The sequence below is a fragment of the Dromiciops gliroides genome, chromosome 2 (assembly GCF_019393635.1).
Source record: "Dromiciops gliroides isolate mDroGli1 chromosome 2, mDroGli1.pri, whole genome shotgun sequence".
NCBI lineage: Eukaryota > Metazoa > Chordata > Mammalia > Microbiotheria > Microbiotheriidae > Dromiciops > Dromiciops gliroides.
This window is the reverse complement of record NC_057862.1, coordinates 78792031-78806655: the sequence shown is the minus strand read 5'-3', so window position 1 is coordinate 78806655 and position 14625 is coordinate 78792031. Positions and strand designations below refer to the sequence as shown.

Sequence of the window (14625 nt, the reverse complement as noted above, 5' to 3'; positions counted from 1 at the left end):
GCTGTTGACTTCCCAAGCCTGCTTTTCTCTTCTAAAGCCCTCCTCTTTCAATGAATGAACCTCCTCAGCAAGGAATTACCAACTACCACAGTTTTTCTGCCATCCAATACTGGATATTTTATCCTTTGGTGACCCCCATAGGTCCTCATTATCATTTTATGCAATATCATCATCAAGGTGTCTCCTCTTCTGTGAATGCACCTATAACCATCCATGGGAAGAGTTTCAAATTTATTGTGCAACTCCAACAGTTACTGGTCCTTCTTCTTCCCCCTTCTCTGTGTCACATTCTTCCACCCTGCAAACTTCTAACAGAGGTTAGAATCTTCTTCTGCCCTTTCAGCTTCACGATCCTTTGAAGTACCTCTTTAATTCTTTACTAAGACATTTCATTCTCCTCTTTAATATACTGGCAAATAGAGCAACACTCCTTTAGCTCTTTCATATTCTACTCTCATGATGAGACCACCCTGTACTTTCTGTGTATATCACTACATCTTGTCACTGACAGAGACAACAACGCACCCTCCCTAGGTTATTACAAAATCCTGCTCACCCTCCATACTTGCTAGAAGTGAGATCCTCAGTCCTCTGTCATTCTTGTTGGTAACTCTCACGGCAAAATGTCTATCACATATGTTCTCCTCACTTGGGGCTCTTGAAAAAGACTTTACTAATTTATTTACTTGTTCCCTGCCTTTTTTCATCATAGGGCCTTGGTTAATCAAAACTGTAGCCCATGACAAATGAGCTTATCCAGTGACTCAGAAATCAATGTTTTCCAATAATCAGGAGCCCCAGATCAGTCAAGGACTGTTTTAGTGATCTGGAGAAATGAGCAAGAGCCAAAGTACATCCAGCCTCTAAATATCTAAATAGCTATCATTCTAGACTTGTTTCAAAGGAAGTCGAAGTGCCTATTGTACTGGCACTTGCCTCTCTAGGAGCACTTCAAATCTCTGATGAATAAAGTTAGTCAAAACAGATTTGAATGTTGCATTTTTGGTGACTTATTCCTTCCCAGGATAAAGGAGGATTCATGCATCATGGAATATTAAAGTCTACATACTCCATTGCAATCATAGAAGCTAATCTCATTTTACAGATGAGAAAAACTGAGAGAAAAAAAGCTAGTTAGTGTCGCAACTGGAATTAGAATAAGGTGACTCCCAGTTGGTCAGTGATTTGATGACATTTAATCAAAAGGCTGATTAAAAGAAAGTCTCCATTTATTCACTAAGTCACTTCTTCCAACCCTAAGATTCTAAATCCTGAGATAATGACTCAATGAACATTTATGTAAGCACACATCATATACAAAATACCTACAAGGAATGAAGGGAGATAGAAAGTTTAGGTTTTTGTTGTTGCTTTTAGTGGGGGTTGGGAGAAGACACTAACATATTGGATCTTTAAATGGTCTATGAATATTCTCCAACAACTCATTTGACTTGGAGTATCCCTGGGCAGCTAGGTGATATAGTAGATGAAGCACTGGACCTGAGGTCAGAAAGATATGAATTCAAATCTGGCTTCAGACGTTTATTAGCTGTGTGACCCTCAGCAAAACACTTAGCCTCTATTTGCCTCAGTTCTTCACCTGTAAAATGGGGACACTGGAGAAGGAAATGGCAAACCATTCCAGTATCTTTGCCAAGAAAAGCCCATGGACAAAGTCCATGAGGTCATGTAGAGCAGAACATGATTGAATAATGACAACAATTTTTTTGTTAAATATTTTAAGATCTACTACTCAGCACACCTGAGGTTAATGTTCCCCCTACTTTGTTCAATTACAAATAAATAGACAAAGCAAAAAATTAAAGACCAAGGGCACAAGTGTAGGTTTTCAAGCTGAAGTTAAATAAGCCCAACCAAACTAAACTGGTATAAATTGAATAATACGCATACCCATCAAGTTGTAAGCAGCTACAAAAGAGCCAACCCGAGTTCCCAAGGGCCAAATCTCCTTCTACAATGAGAGCCATCTCAGGTGCAATTGTGTCTTGGAACACTGGATTGAAACCCAGAGGAATAAAAACCTAGACTCAAGGTCATCAAGTGAGAGATCAATCAAATTCCGTGTGTGTGTGTGTGTGTGTGTGTGTGTGTGTGTGTGTGTGTGTGTGAATATTGGGAATTTTATAGAACAGATACCAACATCCACTAGAAGAATAGAGGCACCGATGGCCCTCAGAGAGCCAAAGCCAATTTCATTCTGGAATCAAACTCTCCCAGCCAACCCCAGATAGCTAAAACAAGGCAGATGCTGTGCTCACAGAGTTCAGCTTTTTACTACAGTGGCTAACCGGAGTAAGGTGATATTGCTGTCTCCCTCAGCCTTCCTAAACACCTTCCCCTAAATTAAAAGTGCAAAGTTCTCAGAAGAGGCCTACAATTCATCCAACAACTATAAATTCTCTTACACATTCTAATTCTGGCCTCAGAGCACATCATGATTACAGGAGCTTTTTTTACCTCTGTAAATTGTCATAGAAACAGGGATGAACCTCTGCTGCGAAGAACAATTAAGTAGCTCTCTGGGGAGGAGGAGCATTTGTTAATTGTGAACTTACCTAATCTGAAATAAAGGGGAAGGTAATTCTGAAGTGTAGTTTAATTAATCTTTCAAGAGAAAATCTCTTCCTTTGAAACAATAGCCAGTGTGGGATGGAGAAAGGAGAAAATGAAGGGAAACTAGCTAACATCTATATGGTGCTTTGAGGTCAGCAAAGTGCTTTACATTTGTCAACACATTTGATCCTCACCACCACCACCACCATTATCAAAACAACCTTTTATATAGCACCTTGTATGTACCAGGCACAACTATGTGTTTTGATCCTCACAAAAACCATGTGATGTTGGTGTTATTTTTTTTGCAGGGCAATGAGGGTTAAGTGACTTGCCCAGGATCACACAGCTAGTAAGTGTCAAGTGTCTGTGGCTGGATTTGGACTTGGGTCCTCCTGAATCTAGGGCTGGTGCTTTATCCACTGTACCACCTAGCTGCCCCCATGTTGGTGTTATTTTATTTTATTTTTTTTGCGGGGCAATGGGGGTTAAGTGACTTGCCCAGGGTCACACAGCTAGTAAGTGTCAAGTGTCTGAGGTCGGATTTGAACTCAGGTACTCCTGAATCCAGGGCCGGTGCTTTATCCACTTCGCCACCTAGCCACCCCCGTTGGTGTTATTTTTATCCCCATTTTACAGATGAGGAAAGTGAAGATGAGACAGGTTAAATGACTTGCCCAGAGTCACAGAGCTAGTAGGCATCTGAGATAGAATTTAAACTTAGGTCTTCCTGACTCCAAGTCCAACATGGAACTCCCTGGACACTAGTCCCAATTGTTACCTACTAGCTTGCGTGCCTATAGGCATATCCCTTTATTTCTCTAAGACTTGGTTTTCTAACCTGCAGAATAGAGACAATAGTTACACATCTTGTTTCCTAGAATTGTTCTAAGGAAAACATTTTTACAAACCTAAAATACCTACATAGGATGAATCAGTTATAGTGGTACTCTAGAGCTTTATAGTCACAATAAGCATTTAAATCTCAGCTTGGGAGAGGGGCTAACAGAGGCAGCCTGGAGCTGATAAGGACCTGGAATCCAGCAGCACCTTTGACCCATACTGCTTGTATGGCCCAGGACAGCTCTCTACTTTGCAGTCAAGAGAATCCTTCCCCCCCCTCCTCCCCACCCCCCAGAATCCTAATGACATCACCAGTCCAGTTTCATTCTCCCTGTCTTGGAGTTAAGTATTAACATCTTATTTTCCAATGGCATTTCATACTTTTCTTCTTTTTTTTTCACTTCATACTTTTCAAATCACTTTCACATACTTCATCTCTTTTCAGGCTCAAAATAATCCTGTGAAGTAAGCAGGGCAGGTACTAACTATCTTCAGTTGACAGCTGAGGAAGCTGTGACACTGAGAGTGATTTATTAGTCAGTGTTCACACACCGAGCAGTGGCAAAGTAGAGTCCCCTGTCCAGTAATGTCTCATGCAATGCTCCTTCTATTGTACTACACGGTTCAAATGTGACGTCATCAAACTATGTAAAGAGACAGCCTGGAGAAAAATATTCAAAAAACCAATCTGGGCACTTTCCACTGGGATCATTAAAAAGCAAACAAACCAAAAACTTACCAATGAGTAGAGGTGAAGATAAGAGACATTGGGGCTGAAGTCCTGAGCAGAGCGGGTGCAAACTTCTCTGGACTCAACTTCTAAAATTAAAAAACAAAACAAAAAAATATAATAAGTCATCACAACACGTTATTTTTTCCCCAGGCATTATTCAGATGCCACATTCTGTTTAAGTGTTTAAGAAAGGATTACTGCTAGAGTCTGACAAGGAAGGCTGAAATGGTAGCAAAAATCTTTTCACAAAAACCCATTTTGATTAAGAATTTGTATTTCCATAGAAAAAGAGTCATTTATATATATAAGTAGAAATAAGCAACTTTCCACACATTCAAGGGAAGGTTCCCCATTCACACAAACTTAGGTCCCTGCTTAACACAAGGAACAAGACATTTCCTGCTATATCCATTAGAATGTAAGTTCTTTGAGGGTGTCTTTCACTTTTTCTCAGTATCCCCAGCACTTAACGGAATGCCTGACACCTAGTAAGCACTTAATAAATGCTTGTTGATTAAAGGATCTTTGGAAGGGGGTATATCTGAAAATGGAACCTACTTTGATTCCGCATCCCTGTAATTTGAAAATTGCATGTATCTGCCAAGTCATTTAATAGAAAGGAGCTAATGTAGAAGGATTCACCTCAATCCCAGTTTGAATGCTTGGGGCAAAAGATTGTGGGGACTGCATCTTTTCCCTACTAATCTCCCATGGTGCCCCATCTCAGCCTTCTTTGCCTTTTCCTTATGGCTGATCCTTCTGGTGCTCTGCCTTCAGGAGAAGAGAAAATCAATGACTTAGCAAAACCCAGGAATAGAGAAAGCAAAGTATTATAGTACAGATGAAAGAGTCAGAGAGTCCTGCTTCTGATACTTCCAACCTATGTGATCTTAGGCAAATCACTTAACTTCCCTGGACCTCAGTTTCCACATCTGTAAAATGAGGTTATTGGACTACATGTCCTTCTCCATCATATTGGCATGGACTCATGTTGCTATGGGAGAGAGAGGGCATTCGAAAAGAGAGCTTGGTGGCATCCATATTTATTTCTTCATCAATTATCCGCATCACTGACACTCACAGTTGGTCCTATCCATAGGCTGGAAAGGACCTTTAAAAATCATCTAATCCAATCCCTTCATGTTGTATGTGAGAAAACCCTGGCCCTAAATGGTCAAGAACTTACCCAAGATCAAACACCTTATTTGTCCAGAAACCAGAGAGAAAGAGGGAATAAAGCCCAGTATTCTTTCCCCAATGCCTGATACTAGTCTGGATAACTGGCATGGCCACATTAAACTTCATACGGTCTTTATTCAAATGAAATATAATACGCTTGAGGTGTCCAACCCACTTTCTCATACATATTCTCTAATATTTTCTTTGAGTGGAAAACCAGATCCCCACTGGAAAAGTTAAATAAATTGTTATGAGTTTCCCTAAAGGTTTGCTTCTTAACAAGAAGCTTTCCATGAATTGCTCAGTTTAAGTATAATAATGGTTCCAAAATCTTCCAAACTTGAAATTGGATTAATATATTTTGGTCAAATTCTCGCACAATTTTTCCATATTCTTTGTTGCAATCCAATCCACTGAATTCTGGTGTTAAACCAATGACCAAGTTCCAAACCCCCCACCCCCAAAGGAAAAATGTTTGCAGATGGTATAAGAAGCACAGCAAATAAGGTTACTGATCATCTTGGGCTGGAAGGAAACTTAGAAGTCATCTACTCCAATGCTTCTCATTTTACAAAGAAACCAAATGTGAAGAAAGTTGCCAAAGCCATATAGGTAAGAGGTGTTTTTGTTGTTTAATAGATTAGTCCTGTCTGAATCTCTGTGACCCCCATTTGAGGTTTTCTTGGCAAAGATATTGGAGTAGTTTGCTATTTCCTTCTCCAGCTCATTTTACAAATGAGGAACTGAGGCAAAGAGGGTTAAGTGACTTGCCTGGGGTCACAAAGCTAGTGAGTGTCTAAGGCTGGATTTGAACTCAACTCCTCCTAACTCTAGGGCCAGAGCTCTATTCACTGTGCCACCTAGGTGCCCAAGAAGTGTCAGAGCTTGATTTTGAACCCAGGTACTCCAAATCCAGAGCTAGCACTATTCCCACTGTGCCAATGATGAAATCACCACCCAAGGTCACGGGATGATAGATTTAGGACTGAGAAGGACTTAGAAATTATCCAGTCCTCCCCCCTCATTTTGTGGCTGAGGAAACAAGTTGAGGTCACTTCCCAAGGTCATACAAGTAGAAATGAGCAACAATACTCTTTCCATTGCATCCCATTGAGATGAACTCTAAGGAACTTCAGGTTTTGCAAACCAAGGTAGTTATGCTTTGGGCAAAGGAATGGATCTTCCTTTCAGTGATCTCACCCCTCCCACCACTTATAGCCCTTCTCTCACTCCCATGATTTCTCCAAGAGCACTTGGACAGTAGACTGAACAAATGGCAGTGACTGCTGAATCAGGGATGATTCCTTTTTTCAGCTTCACTCTAAAGGATCTCTCAGAGCCTATCTAGATCAATCTCTCACTGAGACTCTACATAAGGTCTGTCCTGACCTCAGCCAAAGAGCCACACAGTTGGAAACTGGTCACCCAATGAAAAGATTACCAAAAGGAAACCAAATTCTGAGTAATTGAAAAAAGCAACAATAATAATTGTCCCAGAGAACAGATAATGAAATATACCTTCCTCTCTTGGCATAGAACTGGGATGAGGGCACAGTGATTAGGGCAGAATGTCTCATAACTTGCCATTGCTATTCCTTAGTTGTTTTGTTATTGTTATTATAAGGAAGGGTTGTGGGAAAAGGAGAGAGAGAGACAGGATATATATTCATAAAACATTGAGGAAGGGGGGAGGAAAGGAGGGAGGGAGAAAAGAAGGGAGGGAGGGAGGAAGGAAGGAAGGAAGGGAGGGAGGAAGGAAGGGAGGGAGGAAGGAAGGAAGGAAGGGAGGAAGGAAGGAAGGGAGGGAGGGAGGGAGGGAGGAAGGAAGGAAGGAAGGAAGGAAGGAAGGAAGGAAGGAAGGAAGGAAGGAAGGAAGGAAGGAAGGAAGGAAGGAAGGAAGGAAGGAAGGAAGGAAGGGAACTGATGCCTCAATGATGAGGTGGCATGAACCTGATCACCCAAGCCATGGCCCAGGTATTCAAGGACAGATTCACACCTCCAAAGTGGTACTGTAGGCACTATGATCAGTATAGTCAATGGTGATCCTAAACTCTGTAGTTGCCTGTCAAGAATTCAATGGGATGAAACAAGGCAATGTTTTCAAGTTAAATGGGGGCCAAGCTCTGATTACAAAAGATGAGCTCTTCCTGATGGCCACACTGGGCTTTGCTTATACTGAGGAATCAGGACATGTTGCTGCTACTTATCCAGAAGAACAGGTCAGGAAAATGGCACAAGCTCTACCCTGACTGAACTAACAGAAGTTCAATCAAGGCCACAAAGGCATATCCTACGCCATCTTGCCAGGGGGTGAAATACAAGATCAGCCATGACAGATTCTAGGGCCTTGTTCAATTTCACATGAACCTCAAGCGGGCCCCAAACCCAGGAAGCTCCTACATATTCCAAAACTTTCTCCAACTCCCCACCCCTTGTCAAAACAACTGAAGACCTTTCCTTCCCACATTCAGTTTGGTTACTCATGAGATTCTGCTATTGGTTATGCTACAGCCCCTCACAACTCATTGAGAACAGAACCAAGAGACAGCATAATGCAATAAAAGGAGCCCTAGATTCTAACCCCAAGGAAATGGCTTCTACATAGAATCATTTACAAGTCTAGAGTCCAACTGATCCAACCTCCTCCCCCCATTTTATAGGCAAAGAAACTAAAGTCAAAGTTCAAATCCTGGTCCTACCATCTGATTCCCCATATGTCCTTGGGCAAGTTGCTATACCTCTTTGGACCTCACTTTGTCCATATGTGAAATGCAGGATTGGACTAGTTGGTGTCTAAGGTCTCTGTTAACTCTAAATCTAACTCTAAATCCTGTGATCCAAGGAAGAGAATTTGGAACACAAAGTTATAAAAATCAATGTTACAACTTATTTTTACATTTAAAGTGGGGAAAATCCCAAATAAATCTTGTGATACAATGGGATGATGATGAACTGTGAACAATAGAGACCAATTTTCTCCTGCTGCTCTGCTGAAGAGCCTGTCTTCTTCTAGCAAACCAAAGTAACTCAGATGATTGTGCCAGATGAGCACCAGCTGACACCCAGCAGTGGATCCTTCTAAGGATAAGCTCAGAGACAGACAGAGCCCTGCAGTTGCCTAGAAGGCGCTGTGGTCTCCAGGACATCTTCCAAAAAAGAGGGGAGAACCAAGGCTATTACCTGAACTGGCCATATGACCACCTAGACTATCCATATGGCACTCAGATTTTTCTTAGCCAGATATACTGTCCCTTAGCCTTTGGCTTGAAAGTGTAAGGAGAGTCACACCAAAAGAACACCGCTTAATTTTTAAGGGTTTAATCTGCCTCTTGGAATCTCTAATTGAGCTCACATTTTCTTTTGCTAATATAAAAAAAGATAGGGGCAGCTAGGTGGTACAGTGGATAAAGCACTGACCCTGGAGTCAGGAGTACCTGAGTTCAAATCCGGCTTCAGACACTTGACACTTACTATCTGCTTGACCCAGGGCAAGTCACTTAATCCCAACTGTCTCACCAAAAAAAAAATTTTTAAATAAATAAAAAACCACAAAAGATAGAGGATAACATCACTGCACCAAATTTCCAGAGTCTTTCATTAGTCTGCAGTAAATGATAACGGCCCTTTGGATCTCATCCTAGAGCAATTTAAACTGTTTCAAACTATACAAGGTTCACAAAATTTGATTTGTAAAGAATTTCTAACCCAATGAAGATGGGGGGGGGAGTCATTCCATTATACAACACTGTTGTTGTTGTTGAGTCATTTTTCAGTCGTGTCTGACTCTTCATGATCCCATTTGGGGTTTTCTTGGCAGAGATACTGGAGTGGTTTGTAATTTCCTTTTCCAGCTTATTTTACAAATGAGGAATTGAGGCAAAAAGGGTTAAGTGATTTGCCCAGGGTCACATGGCTAGTAAGTGTCTGAGGCCAGATTTGAACTCAGGAAGAGGAGTCTTTCCTGACTGAAGGCCCAGGACTCTATCCATTGCACCATCTAGATAGATGCTTCATGCCAAAAATTTAAGAGTTGCAACATTAATAGAGAAATATGATTTTCAAGGGGATTAAAAAATGTTTTTGAGTTCCAATTTCTCTCTTTCCATCCCTTCCTTGAGACAGCAAGCAATTTGATATAGGTTATACATGTGCAGTCATACAAAACATATTTCCATATTAGCCATATTGCAAAAAAAAGACCAAAAAAAGAAAGAAAGAAAAAGAAAAAGAAAAATTTTAAAAGTATGCTTCAGTCTGCATTCAGACTCTATCAATTCTTTCTCTGGAGCTGGATAGCATTTTTCAAGATAAATCTTTCAGAATTATCCTTAATCATTGTATTGCTGGCAACAGTTAAAGTCATCCACAGTTGATCATTGTATGATACTGCTGCTACTTTGTACAATGTTCTCCTGGTACTGTCTACTTCACTTTTTTGTTTGTTTGTCATTCATTTTATTTTTTTTAATTTTAATTTTTTAAAATTAATAAAGTATTTTATTTTTTCCATTACATGTAAAGATAGTTCTCAACTTTTGTTTATACAAGCTTTACAATTTCAGATTTTTCTCCCTCCCTCCCCTCTCTCCCCCCTCCCCTAGACAGCAGGTAATCTGATATAGGTTTTATTATATATATATATATATATATATATATACACATAATAACATTAAACATATTTCTGCATTAGTCATGTTATAAGAGAAAAAATCAGAGCAATGATGAAAAACCTCAAAATAGAAAAAAACAACAGCATCAAAAACAAAAGAAATAGTATGGTTCATTCAGTATCTATACTCCGCAGTTCTTTTTTTTTTTTTCCCTTGGATTTGGAGATCCTCTTCCATCACAAGTTCCCTGGAACTCTTCTGTGCCATTGCATTGGTGAGAAGAATATAGTCCATCACAGTAGATCAACACTCAATGTTGATGATACTGTGTACAATGTTCTTCTGGTTCTGCTCATCTCACTCATCATCAGCTCACCCAAGACCCTCCAGGTTTCTCTGAACTCCTCCTGCTCATCATTTCTTACAGCACAATAGTATTCCATTGTATTCATATACCACAACTTGTCCAGCCTTTCCCCAATTGATGGGCACCCCCTCAACTTCCAATTCCTTGCCACCACGTAAAGAGCAGCTATAAATACCTTTGTATATGTGGGTCCCTTTCCCCTTTCCATGATTTCTTTGGGAAAAAGAGCCAAAAGTGGTATTGCTGGGTCAAAGGGCTTTATGGCCTTTTGGGCATAATTCCAAATTGCTCTCCAGAATGGTTGGATCAGTTCACAGCTCCACCAACAATGGATTAGTGTTCCAATTTTCCCACTGCTTCTCCAACATTTATTATTTTCCTTTTTTGTCATTTTAGCCAATCTGATAGGTGTCAGGTGGTACCTCAGAATTGTTTTTATTTTCATCTCTCTAGTCATTAGAGATTTAGAGCATTTTTTTATATGGGAATAGATAGCTTTGGTTTCTTCATCAGAAACTGCCTGTTCATATCCTTTGACCATTTCTCAATTGGGGAATGACTTGGGTTCTTATAAATTTGATTTAGTTCCCTATATATTTTAGAGATGAGGCCTTTATCAGAAGTACTGGCCTCAAAAATTGTTTCCCAGCTTTCTGCCTCCCTTCTAATTTTGGATGCATTGCTTCTGTTTGTACAAAAATTTTTTAATTCAATGTAATCAAAATCATCCACTTTGCATTTTATAATATACTCTATCTCTTGTTTGGTCAAAAACTGTTTTCCTTTCCAAAGATCTGATAGGTAGACTATTCCTTTCTCTCCTAATTTACCTATGGTATCACCTCTTATGTCTAAATCATGTATCCATTTTGACCTTATTTTAGTATAAGGTGCCTACTTCACTTTTATCAGTTGATGTAAGCCTTTCCAGGTTTTTCTGAAAACACCCAATTCATAATTTTTTATAACACAATAGTATTCCATCACAATCATATACCACAATTTGTTCAGCCATTCCTCAATTAATGGACATCCCCTCACTTTCCAATTCTTTGCAACCACAAAAAGAGCTGCTATAAATATTTTTGTACATGTAGGTGCTTTTCCTTTTCCTTTGATTTCTTTTGTTTACAGACCTGGTAGTGATGTGGCACTTAGTAACTGTGTGACCCTGGGCAAGTCACTTAATCCTCATTACCCCTCCCCCCACACACAAAAGTATTTTTTTCATATGACTATAGATACTTTTGATTTCTTCTTCTGAAAACTTCTTGTTCATATCCTTTGACCATTTGTCAATTGGGAAATAACTCACATTCTTATATAGTTGACTCAGTTCTCTATGAATTTGAAAAATGAGGCCTTTATCAGAAAAATTTGCAGTAAAAATGTTTTCCCATTTTCTTGCTTTCTTTCTAATCTTGGCTGTATTCATTTTGTTTATACAAATATTTTTTAATTTAATGAATCAAAATTATCCATTCTACATACCATAATGTTCTCTATTTCTTATTTGGTAATAAATTCTTCCCTTATCCATAGATCTGACAGGTAAAATTTTCTATGATCCTCTGATTTGCTTATAATATCACTCTTTATATCTAAATCATGTACCCATTTTGACTTAATCTTGGTATATGGTGTGAGATGTTGGTCTATACCTAGTTTCTGCCATACTGCTTTCCAGTTTCCCCAGCAATTTTTGCAAGTAGTGAGTTCTTTGTCCCCAAAGCTTGTATCTTTGGGTTTATCAAACACTAGAATGCTATATTCATTGACTACTGTGTATTATGTACCTAATCTATTACACTGATCCACTCCTCTATTTCTTAGCCACTATGATATTGTTTTGATAATTATTTCTTTGTAATATAGTTTGAGAGCTGGTACTGCACTCACCAGGTTATATTATTTATCAAAGAAAAGAGATGAGATGAGAAATAAATGTTATAATGGCAGCCTTGTGACACAAGACAAATGACATTGGAGTCAGAGAACCTGAGTTCTAATTTTGCCCCTTCTAATTGCTGCCTATATGATCTCAGGCAAATCATTCAACCTCACTGGGTCTCAGTTTCTTGAGGGAACTGGACTAAATGATCTCTAAGGTCTTTTTCCTACTCTAAATCAATTTCTCAAGGTTAGAAACTGACTTGGCCCTTTAATAATAAAGAAGCCTTTAAGTTCCATTTATGCTTAATTTAAAAAATTCAATGTTAAACCATAAGATATATAGCATTTATTAAGACCTCACTCTAAAATACTGTCCTTGGAACTTATGCTTTGGTATTACTTTATAAAGAAAATGATTTGGTATTTCTTTAAAAATATATTTTTTTAAACTAGCATAAATGATAGGTAGAAAATACCCTTTTGCATGCAATATTGGGATTTTTGAGAGAGCACCTGAACTTTGCAATACTCTATCCATGCCTATAATTTATCAATGACGACTCATGGAGCCGGGTGATTATTTGTTTACAATACTATATTTATTTTAATACATTTTAAGCATTCTGGTAAACCCTAGAGAGTAGCTTAATCATCCAGCTTCTCATTCAATAGCATTATAAACCTGGCCTCTATGCACCAGGGTAGGTCATAAAGGACCCTAAAGTACAAGATCTGCCAGGAGGACCAGAACAAGGATTAAAGCTGGACTGGTTGAAGAGAATGAATACACCAGCATGCAGATCATAGATACAGGGGAGAAGCAAATCTATCAAAAAAGAGGAAGGTATGATCACTGATATTTGAGCATGAAGAAGCTAAAGTAAAACCAGTCTTGTCTATCAGGTCAAAGGTTCAGAGACAAAGCATATGGTCTGAGATTGGTGCCCAAGGAAAGAAGAGTCTTAGGATGCAGGCACTGAATTGGAATTTGGCTTTCGGGCTGGTCCTAAATAAAGGCACAAGGGATAGAAGTCAGAGTCAAAGATGTGGAACATTGTCTCAGGTGTGGGGGGAGAAATGGAATATTCAGGATGCCTTATGATCTGGAAATAAGGCTATCTTCCCTCTTGGTAAGCATCATTCCTGTTGTGAATGTCTAAAGCCTAGTAAAACTAAGCGGCCTCCAAGAGAGAAGAATGGCTCTCTAGATGCTGGTGAGTAAGTAGAAATCCAGGTACCCTAGAGAATTCTCATAACCTGGAGAGTATTCCACATTGAGGAAATACATATTTGAACAAGAAGAAATGGAATTCCTTGCAGCTCCCCCAAGGGGTTCAAAATGTACATAGATAAGATAATGGCTATCACCAATATGGCAGCCTGAACAGAGGGCCAAAGGAAGTCAATTATTTTTAGGAGTTTGCAAGTTTTCACTATTGTTTGGGCTCTTCTCTCATTATAGCTCCTACAATATACCTGACATACTTACTAGCTACACTGCCTTGACAAGTCACCCTCTCCAAGCCTCAGTTTCCTTATCTGTAAAATAAGTGATGCTTTCAGTGGTCTCTACAATGATTCAGCTTGAGCAAATTTAAGGCAGTTTTTAGCTCCGCCCAGATCTTGGCCCACCTCAACTCAATATCTTGTAGAGGCCAACATCATCAGCCAAAGAACCAGGACCATCTTGTCTCAGTGCCAGGGGTCCAACTATTTATGGCACCTAAATATCTCCTCTTCGTGGTAATTAATCCTAGCAAAACAAAACTCTAATATTTGGGATCAGACATGCTTAGCCATCAAAGTAGCCTTCAAGGAATAGCTCAAAAGCAGCCGACACCCTGTCTACCACAAACTGGAACACTTCGGATCAATATTATGCCTGAAACGTAGCCAAGCTCAGCAGGCTACTTTTTCTTCTTCTTCCATTTCCATCTTGTGGTTACTTATCTGCTTGGGGGGCCAATGAGGCATGAAGTAGATATATTGTTTCAAAAAGATGAGTAAATGTACTATCGACAAACCAGAACCAGCCCCTGGCTAGCCTGGGATGATTTCCTACTCAAAAGAATCAGTGACATGTCTTTTTTTGGGGGGGGGGGGGTGAGGCAATTGGGGTTAAGTGACTTGCCCAGGGTCACACAGTTAGTAAGTGTTAAGTGTCTGAGGCCGGATTTGAACTCAGGTACTCCTGAATCCAGGGCTGATGCTCCATCCACTGCGCCACCTAGCTGCCCCAGTAACATGTCTTTTTGCCACATCAAACCTTCCATCAATGAGACCTATTACACACAGCAACATTTGACAGATCTACAGGGATCAGAGCTTGAAATGTCTGACTTTGCAGTCTAACAGAGATGTAGTCTGCCAGGGCCTATCAGCTCAGATGGAGATTATAGCTACAGTTCTACATTGTCACAACAGCT

General features: G+C 39.7%; 1 protein-coding gene across 41 annotated transcripts in view; it reads right to left on the bottom strand.

Annotated features, from left to right (window-relative positions):
* The window catches only part of SORBS1 (sorbin and SH3 domain containing 1), a 306573-nt gene that overhangs the window by 219488 nt on the left and 72460 nt on the right, over positions 1 to 14625 (bottom strand). For all 41 annotated transcript variants that reach the window (XM_043988536.1, XM_043988522.1, XM_043988526.1 and 38 more), the window contains exon 2: positions 4157 to 4236. The gene's annotated coding sequence lies outside the window, so the exon portion shown is untranslated. The remainder of the gene's footprint in view (positions 1 to 4156; positions 4237 to 14625) is intronic.